At 41.6% G+C, this 16,963-nt stretch overlaps 1 protein-coding gene across 18 annotated transcripts in view; it reads right to left on the reverse strand.

Moving 5' to 3' along the window:
* Nucleotides 1–16,963, reverse strand: part of PTPRD (protein tyrosine phosphatase receptor type D) — a 2,140,456-nt gene that overhangs the window by 281,328 nt on the left and 1,842,165 nt on the right. Inside the window, exon 1 of one of the 18 annotated variants that reach the window (XM_061629687.1) lies at nt 16,486–16,512. The exons of the other annotated variants lie outside the window; for them this stretch is intronic. The gene's annotated coding sequence lies outside the window, so the exon portion shown is untranslated. Of the gene's footprint in view, nt 1–16,485; nt 16,513–16,963 lie in introns of those variants that run through there. 18 annotated transcript variants of the gene reach the window in all.

Genomic DNA, 16,963 nt, shown 5'->3' on the forward strand with positions numbered 1-16,963 from the left:
CTGAATTTGTAGCTCTCTGGTTTGATCTCAATTATCAGCTCTAGCTGGCTCCTCTGTGCTTTTGACTTGACAACACCTATGTCTGGTAAGGCTATCATGGTACAATGAGGACAGACCTTCCAATTTCTCACCCTATCCCATGCTCCTTGCTACCTGGTCTGCAAGTCACACAGTCAGCATCTCCCGGGGGAAAGGCAAGCCTAAGCAATGCTGGCTTTGTAACTTTCTGGCTAGATGTCCATTATCAGCTGCAGATAGTTACACCTACTTCCTCCACAGTTCCATCCCAGTAAGATGAAACCCAAGGCCAGTAGGGCTATGAAACCCAAGGCCAGTAGGGAGAGGGCCAGTGTTATTTCTGTTCCATCCCTTGCTCCTTACTGCCCAGTCTGGCAATCTCACTGTCAGCATCACCCTGAAAAACTTGAAAACCCACCTTTTTTGGGGGGGGGGAGGCTACAAAAAGTAAAGTCACAACTGAAAATACTTTACAATGTTATATTTTAACAGCTTTAAAAAGTTGGGAGTGCAGCTTATGTTGCTTGAAAGAAGATGTTTTAGGTGAAAATACTAAGGATAAGGATGCAAGAAGAATAGTTCTTCTGTACCAAACAAACAAACAAAAATCTAGTCCAGAATCCTGCTTCCCATTGCGGTCAATCAGATGACTTCAAGAAAGCTTACAAGTAGTGAAGAAGGGAATGGCCCACTCCTCCTGTGGCAACTAGTATTCAGTGGCATACAACAGCCATCGCACATTCCATGAATGAGTGTAATTCTCTGTAGAAGCCATCTAGATCACTCGGTCATCACTACATCTTGTAGCAGTGAATTTCTGTAAATTTATGTATTTGTTATTTGTCGAATCTACTGCCAATCATTTGCCTTTGATGAGCCAAAATTCTGTTACTATGACAGAATAAGAAGCTGTTGTTATGACAAAAGGAGAAAAAAATTACTTTTATCTACTTTCCCCACCTCATGAATAATGTTAAAAAACTGTGCTGTCTCCCTTAGTCACTTACAAAAAAAAGTAAAATGGACCAAACCACTTAGCCTTTTCTCACACAGTGCTCCAACCTCTTGATTTTATACTAGTTTGCCCATATGCTGCTACTTGAGAAAAGCTTTAAGCTTTCACATGTAGAACTGGAAAGGAAGCAGAACAGAGCAGTCAAAATGATCTAGGAGCTTGAACAACCTATCAGGAATAGGGTTGCCAGGTCAGAAGCATCCCAAAGCCTGAGATTTCAGGGGCGGGCCCTAGTAATGTCATAGGGGCAGGCCGTAGTGATGGCACAGGGGTGGGTTCTAGTGATGTCATTATACATGATACATTAAGCATCAGCCACAGTTGCTTGGAGTATACAATTCAAACAAAAACAATTCTCTAATTGGAAATTGAGATAGAAATCTTACCTAAAAGATAGAGCCTGGATATTTAATAGAGCCTACTTGATTCTGGCAAGGATCTAAGTGCCCTCAGGCCAGCCCAGTCACCAGAAGGCCATTGTAGGAAGAAAGGAGCCTAGTTTTGTGCAGATGTTAGATACGAGCACTCAGGAGTAAAGATGGATGCCCCTGAAGGCTGCAATTCTAAACACACATACAAAGCCCCATAGAACTCAATAGGACTTACTTCTGAGTAGATATGATTTTGATTGTGCTGTTGGTAAAGCTTGACTAGAGATCCTCTGTAAACCCCCTGCCTGGAATGTCCTGTCCCTATCTTTTAACATGGCTGCTCAAAATGTCTTTACAGATTTCACTGTTCACTTCAGAAAGAGGCCTGAGAAATGAATAAGAGTAAGAAGATTCACTAGCCTTTTCTGTTTACCTTGTAGGCTGCTATTCATTAATAGGCAAAAAAAATTCTTCCAAGCTACACAGCAAGTGGATTGGACTGTGGAAGACCAACCCAAATTGTCTTTGCATTTTGACAAATTTGTAGGGCAGTACAATATCTCAGAGAGGAGGTCAGGTCTCCTGCTCCCCTGGTGCAGTCACTATAGCTGCCCAATTTCCCTGCTTGTTAAACTTTGATCGAAACATCTGTTGGCTATAGGTACATTCTTAAACTGCAAGGTTTTTTGCCTATTAGTGAATTGCCCTACTTTTTAATCTGGGAGGTAAGAAATGGGATCCTGTGCAAGCTTGCTGAGAATGGATTGATCATTTGCATGCTTATTGAGTTCAGTGGAATTTACTCCTCTGCAATCATCCTTAGGATAGGTGAAACTGACTACAGGGGATGGGGAGGGGAGGAGGAGGAAGGGGAGGAAAGGCAGAGGGACTGGGATGGGAGCAGGCAGGAGAGGGAGGGGAGGAGGATGGGTTTGATCATTTGCATGCTTATTGAATTCAGTGGGATTTACTCCCATGCAATCATGGTTAGGATAGGTAAAACTGACTGAGGGGGAGGGAGGGAGGGCTGGAGTGGGCAGGGGAGAAGGAAGAAGAGGGGGAGGAGGAAGGGAGAGGACAGGGGAAGGAGGGGGAAAGCAGGTCTGATCATTTTCATGCTTATTAAGTTCAATGGGATTTACTCCTATGCAATCATGGTTAGGATAAGAAAAACTGACCATGGGGGAGGGGGAAGGAGTGTATTGGAGGGGGGCAAAGGAAGGGAGAGGGGAGGGCAGGTTTGATCATTTGCATGATTATATAGTTCAATGGTATTTCCTTCCGTGCAATCATGCTTAAGTAAAACTGACCATGGGGAGGAGGAAGGGAAGGGGGAGGAGGAAGGAGGGGAGGGGGAGGAGGAGGAAGGGGGGAGGGGATTGGGAGGGGATTGGAAGGGGATGGGGAGGGAGGGACTAAGGAAGGGAGAGGGAAGGGGCAAGAGGGAGGGGATAGGAGGGAGAAGGGAGGGTGGGTTTGATCTAGGGTTGCCAGGCTCAGGGCCTAAGAATGATTCTGTATCTTTAAGAGAAGAGAAAATTCAGCCAAGTGCAGGTTTTCTTGCAACACTGTAATGGCAAAAACTACAAGGTGAAATTCTCCCTTCCCCCTGCATACCTTTTAAAAATACAGAAGACATCTTGGAGGCTGGGCCTGGCAACCCTAGTTTGACCATTTGCATACATTTTGAGTTCAATGGGATTTATTTCTGTGCAATCATGTTTGAAAACAGAAATGGACTGCCTTCAAGTCGACTGAACTTATGGCAACCCTTTGAATAGGGCTTTCATGGTAAATGGTATTCAGAGGTGGTTTTACCATCGCCTTCCTCTGAGGCTGAGAGGCAGAGACTGGCCCAAGGTCACCCAGTGAGCTTCATGGCTGTGTGGGGATTCGAACCCTGGTCTCCCAGATCGTAGTCCAACACTGACCCGGGGAAGGGGCAGGGAAGGTAGGAGGTGGGGGAGGGGAGGAGATAGGGTCAGTGGCACTGGGCAGAGGAGAAACTCCTTTCCTTTCCAAAAGGAAAACATTGAGAATAGCATCATTGCTTTTCAGCATTTGCCCCACCCTTTTATTCTCCAGCAGGCTCATGTAGCCTCCCACTCGAATTTAAGCCAAAGCTGTCCTTGGCCACATCCACACCAGGCCTTTATTTCACTTTAGACAGTCATGGCTTCTCCCAAAGAATCCTGAGAAGTGTAGTTAGTGACGGGTGCTGAGAGTTGCTAGGAGACACCCTGTTCCCCTCACAGAGCTTCAAGTAGAGCGGCTGACTGTTAAACCACTCTGGCCACTGGAGTTCTGTCAGCGGAATAGGAGTCTCCTCTCAGCACTCTTCACAAACTACACTTCCCAGGATTCTCTGAGGAAAGCCATGACTGTCTCACGTGAAATCAAAGTCTGGTGTGGGTGCGGCCCCCTGATTAGGCAAGCCCAGCAGCTGGAAGTCTGTCTTTTAGATCACTGACAGTTGGTTCTTACTGAGCATACCCGACACTATCATTCAGTTCAATGCAAAATTTCTTAAATTAAAAATCAGCCAGGCATTTTTTAAACTTTTAAACTGCAGAAGATGAAGGTCAGAGTATGGGGGAAGGTCAGTAACAGGATTACAGGTACTCTGTGAACATGGCTGATTTTTAATGAATTTCAACAGATTATGAGAATTCTCAGAGAAAAAAGTCCAAAAGGCCACTGGGTTTCCCCCCCTCTTTTTACACTTTGAACTCTACTCTCTCTGACAATTTTGTGTATTGCCATGAAAATTGAGAGGGTTGTTAAAAAAGCGTTTTTGAGTTCAGGACTGTAAGTTTTGTAAGGTTTTGTTTTGAAATGAGTTTATGGGAAGCATCAGAATGGCATGGGGGTATTTTGAATTTAACATTGCGGAATGTGAAAAATCCACGCTGGCTATAGTATACAGCCACTCTTGTGGCTGTATAATAAACTCACTTTGACAGCCAACACAATTCCAGTGAACAATAATTAACAGAGAGAAAACACACATGGTTTGATCTACCTTCTTAGACAGCAGCATGGGAAAAACAACAATTGCAGCCACACTTCCCAGTATGTGAATTCTTTTACCACTGTTGGGCAAGAAACAAACCGTCATGCAGCCAACAAGGCACATCATCGGGGTTTAAGGGGGTTGAGCTAACCACATGGAACCACTGTTGTTATTTCTATGGATGTAAGGGAGTGAGGTTAAAGGTAAATTAAATGAAAGTAGAAAAGAAAAAGAAAAGATGATGATTTAAGAAATGCAATACAATACCAACCACAACAAAATTCCTATGAGTAAGGCAGAAAACCCAGCATCCCACAACCAGTCAGGATTCCTAAAAAAAAACCCAAACTAAATAATCCTGGCAGCCAGTCAGTCAAGGTCACAGAAATCTCCATGCTGAACAACCTGACCCAGGGGCTGTACTTGTTCTGCTCTTATAAGAAATCAGTCCTTTAGTGTGGCAGCACTTAAGCTTTGAACTCCCTGCCTATTGACATTATACAGACACCTTCATTGTACTCTTTTCAGTACCTGCTAAAAACATTTTTGTTTATGCAAGCCTACCCACACATGTAGAAGCTATTGTGTTTTTTTATCTGTGTTTAACTCATTGTTGGTTTTATTATTCTGAATGTTTTTAAATACCTGTCTTTAACTGTTTTTGGAAATAATTGTATTGTTTTAATTCCTTCTGTAAACCGCTTTGAGATTTTTTACAATAAAGCGGTATATAAATGTTGCAAATAAAATACATAAATAAATTTTGAAGTCACTGGCCCTTGTGTCTCTTTCCACTTTTAGGAACAAAGGAATCGATTCAGACCATTTGATATCATCTAGCTCCATACTGATCACATGAACAGCATAGCATTGGCTCGCCAGGATTCCAGGCAATAGTCTTTTCCAGAAATTGGATTTTGGACCTTTGCATAGAAAGCATATGCCCTGCCACTAAGCTACAGCCCTTCCCCTGTTTAAAAGTATATTTTTAAAATGATTCTTTTCAGTTCACTAATGAATGCATAGCATACCTAGGGCAGATCCACATCATTCATTTAAAGCACATTCAACACACATTTGAAGCACATGAATCCTACCACAGAATCATGGGAACCACTGTTTCTTAAGGGTGGTGGGAACTATAACTGTGAGCGGGACTCCAAAGTGATTAGGTATTCTTTGGCCATTTCTCTATCAATCTCAAGCTCCAATCCTTCCCCTTCTACTTCATGTTTCCCAGGAGGGTCACAGATCCTTTTTTGGGAGAAGACTGAGCCAAAGTAGGAATTGAGGACTTCTGCCTTTTCTTTGTTATCTCTTAGCATTTTGCCATCCTCATTGAGTAGCTGTGCCACCATTTCTTTTCTCTGTCTTTTACTATAGACATGCCAGAAGAAAGCTTTTTTGTTGCTTTTAACATCCCTCACTAACCTCAGCTCATTCTCAGCTTTAGCCTTCCTGACACCATCCCGGCAATTCCATGATACCTGCCTGTACTCTTTCTTTGTGGCCTGACCTTTTTTCCACTTCCTGTATGTGTCTTTTTTTGTTTTCAGGTCATTTCTAAGCTTTTTGTGAAGCCACATTGGCTTCTTCTGCTGTTTCCCCCCTTTTTTCCTTGTTGGAATTGCTTGCCATTGCACTTTTAGAATTTCTTTTTTAGAAACTCCCACCCATCTTGGACTCCTTTTCTCATTAGGGTGGCTTGCCATGGAACCGTACTTACCATTGTTTTGAGTTTATTAAAATCAGCTTTCCTGAAGTCCAGGGTGCACATATGGCTACTCTCAGCTTTTGCTTCTGTTAAAATCAAGAATTCAAGTATGGTGTGGTCACTTTCCCCCAGAGTTCCCGTAACTTCCACTTCATCCACCAAATCATCTCTATTGGTTAGAATCAAGTCAAGGACAGCTGATCCTCTGGTTGCTTTTTCCACTTTCTGTAGGAGAAAGTTATCTCCAACACGTCAGAAATTTCTTGGAGGGGGCGTGTTTGGCAGAATTTGTCTCCCAACAGATATCGGGATAATTGAAATCCCTCATTACTACTACATCATGCCTCCTCGAAACATTGGCAATTTGCTTTTCCAAAGTTACATGCTCGTCTTCTCCTTGACTGGGTGGTCGGTAATAGACTCCAAGCACCACATTCCTTTTATTACTTGCCCCATTAATTTTAATCCAGATACTCTCGGTGGAACTGCCAAGCTCATCTTCCTGTATTTCTGTGCAGGGATATATATATATATACCATATAGCGTGACTCCACTTCCCTTTTTATTCCTTCTGTTCTTTTTGAACAAGTTATATCCTTCAATTGCTGTATTCCAGTCATGGGAGTCATCCCACCAAGTTTCAGTTATACCTATCAAGTCGTAATTGCCCTCCTGTATTAAGAGTTCAAGTTCCTCCTGCTTGTTTCCCATGCTCTGTGCATTAGTATACAGGCATCATAGACCATGTGATTTATGGCTTGACTTCCTTACTACATTTTTCTGAGGACTGTCACTGGTCCCTATTACAGCTGATCTCTCTGTTCCTGTTACTGTGCACAAGCCTTCATCAGTCGTTACCACCAAGTTTACGTCTCCCTTCCCCTTAGGATTCAGTTTAAAGCCCTCCTGATGAACTTCTCCATGCTGTGGCCAAACACATTCTTCCCAGTCCTTGTGAGATTCAACCCATCACTTGCCAGCAATCCATCTTCCAGGAAGCATACCCCGTGTTCCCAGAATCCAAATCTCTCATGTAGGCACCATCTTCGTAGCCATTCATTCACATGGAGTATTTTTCTTTCCCTTTCTAATCCTCTTCTAAGTACTGGAAGGATGGATGAAAAAAACTATCTGGGCCCCAAAGTCCTTGAGTTTCCTTCCCAGAGCTTCAAAGTCTGATGTGATTTCTTCATAGCCCGTTTGGCAGTATCATTTGTTCCTACATGGATGAGGAGAAAGGAAAACCTGTCGGTGGACTTGATGAGTGATGACAACCCTTCCATCACATCTCTAATCCGTCCTCTTGGTAGACAGCATACCTGGTGAGTCCACGGATCTTCTCTGCATACTTTGGTTTCGATCCCATGCAGTAGTGTAAAGTTTTGCCCTGAAAAGCCCTCTTTAGCAACATTGTTCTCCCACATTTGATCCGCACTAGATTAATCTGTACTAAATTCTACCATTGTCTCCAAATGGAAGACAGTCTCCACATCTGTGCATATGTCAACAACTTGAGTTTGACATGTTGTTTTAATTATTTATTACACTTATACTCTGCTTTTCCTCCAAGGAGCTAAAGATAGACAATTCTCCATTCACGTCAACCCTGTGAAGCAGGTTAGACTCAGAGAAGGTTTCCCAGGGAGCTAAGTGAGAATTTGAGTCTGAGTGTCACCAGTCCTTATCCAACATTCTAACCATTACACTGTTCTGGGTCTCACCGTATTGAATGCATGGATGTCTTTTACATAATAAAATTGTACTGATTTCTACCAGATGAAACTAATTTGGAAGAATGGGTAGAAAGAGCAAGATAAAACAAAGATGATTGGAAAGGTGATGAGAAACTACCAATCTAAGGTACTAATCTGTAGATAGGATTAGGATTACATTAAATGAGGGTTACAATGGGGTTTGCCAAGAAAGAGTATTAGGCACAGCTTCTCTAATCTGTGTAATACTGAGACCTACAGTTTGCATGTTATTCTCCAATTCTACTTCTGCTCACATTCTTGGAAACAGTTCCTGTAATTGGTTGACAGTTGCACTGCATAAAGTGCTGTAGCCAGCAATTAGAAGGTCTGCATCTATGAGCTTTTGTTTGTACCAATGTCTTTTTGCAAGCTCAGAATTAGGATATCAAATTATTAATACTAGTGTTAAGTAACCTTGTTTGCAATAAAATACAAATAGCACAACGCACGCTACAGCCAGCCAGCTCCAGGCGCTCTTGGATGAAACCGATTATCTAGATCCATTTCAATCCGGTTTTAGGCCCGGTTTTGGCACAGAAACAGCCTTGGTCGCCCTGTATGATGACCTCTGTCGGGAGAGGGACAGGGGGAGTGTAACTCTGTTGATTCTCCTTGATCTCTCAGCGGCTTTTGATACCATCGACCATTGTATCCTTCTGGAGAGACTCGCGGAGTTGGGAGTTGGGGGTACTGCTTGGCAGTGGCTTCGCTACTACTTGGCGGATTGTCTCCAGAAGGTAGTGCTTGGGGAGCATTGCTCGATACCCTGGACTCTCCATTGCGGAGTCCCACAGGGATCGGTTCTGTCCCCCATGCTTTTCAACATCTACATGAAGCCTCTGGGTACAGTCATCCGGAGTTTTGGAGTGCGTTGCCATCAGTACGCTGATGACACGCAGCTCTATTACTCCTTTTCATCTTCTTCAGGTGAGGCTGTTGATGTGCTGAACCGTTGCCTAACCACGATAATGGACTGGATGGGAGCTAATAAATTGAAACTCAATCCAGATAAGACTGAGACGCTGTTGGTGAGGGCCTTTTCCGCACAGATGGAGGATGTTCATCCTGTTCTGGATGGGGTTACACTCCCCCTGAAGGAACAGGTTCGTAGTTTGGGGGTTCTTTTCGATCCTTCCTTGTCACTCGAGGCTCAGGTAGCCTCGGTGGCTCGGAATGTGTTCTACCATCTTCGTTTGGTAGCCCAACTACGCCCCTATCTTGGCGGTGATGACCTCGCCTCAGTTGTTCATGCTCTAGTGACCTCTAGATTGGACTACTGTAATGCACTCTACGTGGGGCTGCCCTTGAAGACGGTTCGGAAGCTGCAGCTAGTGCAAAACGCAGCAGCCAGATTATTGACAAGGACCAGTCGGTCCTTACATATTACACCTGTTCTGGCCCGTTTGCACTGGTTGCCAATTTGTTTCCGGGCCAGATTCAAGGTGCTGGTATTGACCTACAAAGCCCTACACGGTGTGGGCCCACAATACCTGATGGAACGCCTCTCCCGCTATGAACCTACCCGTGCACTTCGTTCGACATCTAAGGCCCTCCTCCAAGTACCAAGTCATCGAGAAGCTCGGAGGGTAATGACAAGATCCAGGGCCTTCTCTGTGGTGGCCCCCGAATTGTGGAACAGTCTCCCCGAGGAGGTACGCCTGGCGCCTACGTTGTTATCCTTTCGGCGCCAGGCTAAAACCTTCCTATTCTCCCAGGCATTTTAAATGCATTTTAAATACATTTTAAATATATTTAATATATTTTTATGTATTTCAATGTGGTAATTGCTCTTGTTGTTTTTAATATTGTTTAGTGCATCTGTATTTTATATCGAGTGATTTTGCTGATTTATTGTATTATTGTACTATTGTATGTTGTACACCGCCCAGGGAGCCATTGGTTATGGGCAGTTTATAAATGAAACTAAATAAAATAAATAAATAAATAAATAAATAGGGAGGAGAAGTGACAATGTTACTGGTGCAAGGAGCAAGCAATTGAGACTAGGATTATTTATTTTTCTGCTCTGATGTCTCGCACACAAAGCAGCAACCGAAAGAAAGACTGGGTTGAAAGAGAATTTTAAGGTTGAATACATATGAATATCGGCTGTTAGACATCACCAGTGAAATCTAAGAATCTGTCCTTCAAAATCAATATTTGAGGGCACTAAAATATGCTAACCCAATACAAAGATACCTGTGCAGTTTGTATAAATCAGCCAAGAATGTCAAAAGATAAGACTTTTTGCTAAGGATGTACAAATCTACATGATCAAAGGAAATGTATTAACTATTAGGAATTATATACTCTCTGTCCAAAGCCTTTGATAGTATGTATCTAGCTTGCAGGAGTCATCAGCAGTTTTCCTTGTCTTGTTTAGTAGTGTATTATGGAACCCACAGTTCCCTGAAAAATAATTAAAACTAGGGCATATAATCAGTTTTAAAAGCTAACTCAAATAAAGCATGCATTCCAAATTTCTGGCTAAAATGTATTTCAAATAGACTAAAATAATTCAGAAACTACACATAACAGTAAGAGTGGAAAACAGATACTGGGGAAAAAAATGAAAGATAGCAATAGAAGATGAGCAGGTTGTTGTGCATTCATAGGCTACTGTGTGATGTGTATATTTCTTATGAACTTTTTGTACACCATTTTGACACATTTTATGAAAAGCAGTACAGAAATCTTTTAATAAGTGAATAAATAAAATTATGTAGTCAAAGGTTCAAGTTGCAATAGAATAGCATGCAGTGTATGCATTTACTATTCAGGTTAAGTATTATGTCTTCTGAACTTCAATGTAATAAAGGCTTATTTTAAATAATGGAGGCTCACTGATCCATGGTTTAGAGTCACATAATTATTCATGACAGATTTCATGATCAAATTGTAATATTGGAAATTACAGTTTGTTATAGATTAACCAGAAAAACCAAATGTATAATGTGGTATAGATTTATTTCCAGAAAACAGTTTGACATTGTAAAAACCAACCAAGGGTTGAAGTGTCTATTTTTAAGTGAAGTATGTTAGTTATTCAGAGCACTAAAAACTCCATCACCATTTTTAATCTAGCAGCTGCTTCTCAACTGCTTCTGACAGAGACCAAAATAAACCTGATAAGATCACGTTTTTTAAAAATTTGCATTAAAAATGCATTGAAAACACACTGGCCCGATACCATACTGCCTGTCTTTCTGCACTGCCTTGTAGCAAGAAACAGGTTCACTTTTTGTTCATTGTTTCCATAACTCTAGTGGCACCAGTTAGAGGTTCTGTCAAAGCAGCATTCTCAGCCTCTGGGGAAGGTCCAGAGTGCTCTGCATTCCACAGCAGTTCTCTAGCAGCCCATTAAAGAATGACTGTGGGTTTTTTCCTAAGGGAGTTGTTTCTTCCTTAGAAATAAGAATGCTGACTGCAAGGCTTCTTTCAAAAACAAGGTATCAAGTGTCAAATATATAGATAGATAGATAGATAGATAGATAGATAGATAGATAGATAGATAGATAGATAGATAGATAGATAGATAGATAGATAGATAGATAGATAGATAGATATAGATAGATAGATATATGAGACAGAATCCAACAGCGATTTTAAAATCTATCTATCCGTAATTTATTTGCATATACAAGGAGTAGGTCTGTTGTAAATGACTGGAAAATAACAATTTATATTTCCCACAAAATGACTTTTTTAAAAAAAAAATATCACAATCAAGATTAACTCACATCCAGATGCAATTTTTGCAACAACCAACATTTTTAGAAAGGTGGGGTATAAATTCTATACATAAATCTCTCTTTTTCATAGTTCCCATAGATTATTGTCTCATTTCACTACATCAGCAGAAGGATGGAATGGTAAAACTGTATTGAGCACAGTTTTGACATGGATACAATATACTAGTAGATCTCTTTAAAAAAACTGTAGTAGACACCTTTTGTAGACTCTACCAGCATTTAGAAAAATGTGCTTTCAATTATTAAATTGACTGAGGGTGTAAAGGGAAGAGGGTATAGAAAGAAGGGCTTCTACTGACCAAAGGTAGAAACATTACAAAGTATTATAACTACTGAGAAAAATGCATAGTTACATTACTATTTATTTGGGGGATCAGAATTTTTTGTATACTCTTATAAGAATTCAGTATGTGCATTATTAATTTATTATTAATCTCATGCCTTTTCATCTTAGTTTGTGGAAGTGTTCATCTTCAACATTCTCACTATACAGCTGAAGAAGCTTATGATAAAGCCTACTTCTGATTTTCTTTTCCAGACATGGTGAGGACTATTCAAGGAGTCCACTTAGCATAGTGTCAAAGCCATTTAACAATGTTCAGAGCAAGAGGTCTTCTGGACATGTGGGTGATAACAGCCCGCTTTCCCCTGCAACATTGCTATAGCAGTGTTTCAACAGGGAGGGAGGCTACTGCTGCCAGACCAAGTAAGTAGAAGGGAGCAGCAAGGCAAGAAATAGACTTGTCGCCAAGTGATATGTGTTTGCAGGTGGGGGCTAGGGGGCTCACAAGGGAGTCAGGGCAGCAGCTCCCAAAGTCATTGAGTGTACAGCTGAGTCTGAAACGGGCTCAGAACAATTTTTAAATCTTTTTTCCCTTTGTGTGTTTTATGTATTTCCCATCATAATTTATCTCCAACCCGGCTAGTATTCTGAATCTTTTCAAAGAAGATAGATTAAGAATTAGACTCAAGATGTGTTGGAACTGAAAATAATAGGTTACATTGTCCACAAACAGATACAGGGGATATATTTTGTTCTCAAGAGAGGCATCAAGGAGGTATAAGTCTTGGCTAGAGACAAGGAAGGAATGGGCGTGGGAATGCCATCCCTGTGATGGTAGGTAACGGGAAATATGGTAGCAGGTGAAGATACCATCAATATGCAAGTGACACCCAACTCTTTTTCTCTGTTCCATCTGAATCAGAAGAGGCAGTTGAGGCACTGGACCAGTGCTTGGAGGTGGTGATGGACTAGATGAGGGACAATAAATTGTGGTTAAATTGTGAAAAGACAGGGTGTTTTGTATCCAGAGTTCTCATGTCCAGGAGGTGAGGACATGGCCTGTTTTGGACTGGGCTACATTACCCTTGAAGGAGTAGGTTTGTAGCTTGTGGGTACTCCCGGATCAACACTGTCACTGGAGGCTCAGGTGGCCTCAGTGGCTAGGAGTGCCTTTTTCCAGCTCCAGCTGGTTTGCTAGCTCAGCCTCTTTGTACAGAGATGACTTGGCCCTAGTACTCCATGTTCTGATAACTTCCAGATTGGATTATTGCAATGTGCTCTATGTGGGGCTCAGAAACTTCAACTGGTCCAAAATGCAGTAGCCAGATTACTGGCTGGCATTCCCCTTAGATCTCATATAAGCCCTGTTGTAAAACAGCTGCATTGGTTGCCAGTTTGTTTCCAGGCTTAATTTAAGGTACTCACATTAGTGTTTTAATGCTCAAAACGACTTAGGTTTTAAATATCTAAAAGACTGCCTTCTTCTCTACCGGTCCTCTTGGGTGTTGAGATCATCAGAGGGGTCCCTTTTGGTAGTTCTGCCACCCTCAGAAGCTCAGGGGGTGGTAGCCCAGGAGAGGGCATTCTCTGTGGTGGCCTCTAAGTTGTGGAACTCCCTCCCCCCCCCAGGTACATCAACTTCACTGTACAGTTTTAGGTGAATGCTGAAGATCCACCTCTTTACTTTGGCCTTTAACACTTGAGACATACATTTTCAGGACTCACCCTATTTTGTGATTTTAGGTTGTTTTATTTGTTTTTGATGCCGTATTTTGAAATTGCTATAATTTACCCTGGGACCTTGTGGTAATAAACAACAACAAAGCAGACGGAGAAAGGTTGAAAGCAGGCAACCACAAGATTATTTAGATCTACAAAAAAAATGCCAAAACACAAAAGTTGGTTGGGGTACCTGGCATGGTCAGCAAAGAGGGCTGACTATCCATGACAACTGGTTTAAAACCTTTAGTACTTTATATTACATACCTATCTGAGTAAGGAGGACCTTACATCAGTAGTACATGCTCTGGTAACCTCGCGTTTGGACTACTGCAATGCGCTCTACGTAGGGCTGCCTTTGAAGACAGTTCAGAAGCTACAGCTAGTGCAAAATGCGGCTGCCAGATTGCTAACAAGGACCAAGCGGTCTGAGCACGTAACACCTGTTCTGGCTCACTTGCACTGGCTACCAATATGCTTCCGGGCCAGATTCAAAGTGTTGGTATTAACCTATAAAGCCTTATACGGCACGGGACCACGATACCTGTTGGAACGCCTCTCCCGATACGAACCGGCCTGTACACTACGTTCTGCTACGAAGGCCCTCCTCCGGGTTCCGACTCATAAAGAGGCCCGGAGGGTGGTGACAAGATCTAGGGCCTTCTCAGTGGTGGCCCCCGAACTGTGGAACAGAGTTCCCGAGGTGTGCCTGGCGCCGACACTGATATCCTTTCGGCGCCAGGTTAAAACCTTCCTCTTTTCCAAAGCATTTTAATTTAAATTAATCTGATTTTCATATTTGTTGTATTGATTTTAGATTGTTCTTATTTTATATGTTTTATTGTATTATATTGTGTATTTTATTGTATTCTTTGTGTTCACCGCCCAGAGAGCTATTGCTAGTTGAGCGGTATATAGGTCTAATAAATAATAAAATAATAATAATATATTTTAGCACACATAAACTGTACTCTGATAAATAATAAAGTGAACAGAAGCAACAAAAGAACCGTATGCTACATATTTTTAAGTGGGCTCCATCAATATTAAGCCTCTTTGGAGATCATTACACCATAAGTGTGCACCCTCCTCCTTTTACTTGCTAGCAGTCTACTGTTTGAAATACGAAGGAAAGCATCACATTTTCCAGCTGTTGGTGCTTTCAGTTTTTGCTTTAATATGTTCTGTTCTCTTCTGAAAGCAGTTTGTCTGGACCGCTTACCATGATGAATTAGCACCCTTTCAGAAAAAGTATTTCAAACCTTTTGACTTCTCACAGCAAACTCTTGGTATTACCTCAAGATTACTGCAGGTACAAGACCATAAACACTGTTATTAGCTTGTGCCCCATCCTATCACTTTCTCATATTCCCACCACTTTGCTCCTGAGAAACTCAACAGCAAGTTAACCTCAAACAGCAAGAGTAAGATTATTGTATTTACTTCTGATTGGGCAGAAAATAATAGCTCTTAGTTTCAATAGTCTTTATAACTGAGTACAGCAGTAGGAAGCCTCTGCTATGTGGAATTTTAAAAACCACCTAGGTGATCAGCTTAAATAAAAAACGAGAGAGAGAGAGAGAAGGGAGGGAGAGAGGGAGAGAAGAAGTGAAGTGACATGTATTCAGGTCTCTAGATGGCCATGCTAGCTCAGGCTGATGGGAGCTGTAGTCCAAAACATCTAAGGATACTAGACAAATATCTAGTATAAAATGGATGGGTTAAATTTCAAAAGACTGTTTAGCTCTTAATTTTCTTATGATTTCATTTGCTCAGAATATGCTGCTCCCCTGATGTACCTCTTTGCCAACAATATAACAAGTGTGTTGAACCATGGTTATTGCTTTTATACATCATGAAATCAATCTAGGACCACCTATGTTTCACCAATTGATTTGCCATAAGCCACCCCATTATTCCAATGTATTACGTAATGTTACATATCTCACTTAGGTTGATAAAGATTAGATATTAACACACAACATAATTAGATGATGCTATTGTGGTTAATTACCTGATGCATCAAGGGAACATGGTGCCTGTATGCCTTCTGCTAGCTGTAGGCTGAGACGCAAAAGCATCCTAGGATACAGGTGATAGCATTCTATGACATGAGCAGGGAAGATTCAAGAGCAGAAAATGCCATCTCACCCAGCAACCAAGTATTCCTTACGATACCTTCTGACAGCTTATCTGATCTGATGTGAATACAGCTAGAAGCAGCTTGAAACAGCATAGAAACAATTTCCCATTCAATAACATGCAAAGTTAATTATTTACAGAATGTACCAAGATGCAATCCTAAAGTGGTGATGGCAGTGGAACCGAAGACAGTTAAACTACCTCATCCAATGCTTTATTGGATTCTCAATGGCAGGGTACAACTTCTCTGTCCTTTTCCAGGATTGTTTTTAAAAAGCTGTTTCCCACTGGAAATACAGGAATACCCTGCTATACGGACCTTCACTTTACGGACACTCGTGAGTATGGGCATATTTACAGTAGCACCATTCCCCTGTTTACGTACGCTCGCTTTGCAAGAATGAACACTTAACGGCATGATGCCACCACCCGATCAGTTTCCAACTACAAACTTTTTCTTAAAATAAGGCCTACTGTTTATTTTAGTTATAAATGCATTATTTACATCAGTTATGCCTGTATATGACGATTGCAGTGCAGTATATGCATCGATAAGTGAAACAAGGTAGTGCTTCACTTTAAGTACATTTTTGGTTTACATACTCGCTCTGGACCCATTGCGTATGTTAATGCGGGGTATTCCTATAATGGGAGAAAACTGAATAGGACTACAGTATGCCAGCTCCAAGTCTAGCATAATCTACCTCCTGGTTTTGGTGTGTGCCAGAGGATGGTGTAGGCATCAGATGCTTCAAATCCAAATCTTTCCTTCCTCCAGCATGCCTTCAAACTAGCCCCAGCATGTACTCGTTTAGGCCCCAACAATTTCTGACGTCCAGTGCCAGCAGAGCAGGTGTTGCAAAAGTTTCTGTGGTGGAGAGGAAAAAGAATCTGAATCAGATCTCCCTCTCTGAGTTTGGAGCTCTGTCTCTTCACTTTCAGAGAGGGAGATCTGACACATTCTTTGGTCTCTGGGATGCCCTCCCAAGTGAAACAGGATTGCAGGGTTATAGCCTATTTTATTTTATAAGTGCAGACTAATAGCATTAGGGGACCTGCACAACAGTATCAAAAGGAAAACAATATATAATTAAAATATGCTACTTTGCACATGAACACTGAATTAAAAGTTCTCATCCAAAGCCCTCCTAAAATATTTAATGCCCTGTATATATACTTTAA

This window comes from Rhineura floridana, chromosome 1 (genome assembly GCF_030035675.1).
Source record: "Rhineura floridana isolate rRhiFlo1 chromosome 1, rRhiFlo1.hap2, whole genome shotgun sequence".
Lineage (NCBI taxonomy): Eukaryota > Metazoa > Chordata > Lepidosauria > Squamata > Rhineuridae > Rhineura > Rhineura floridana.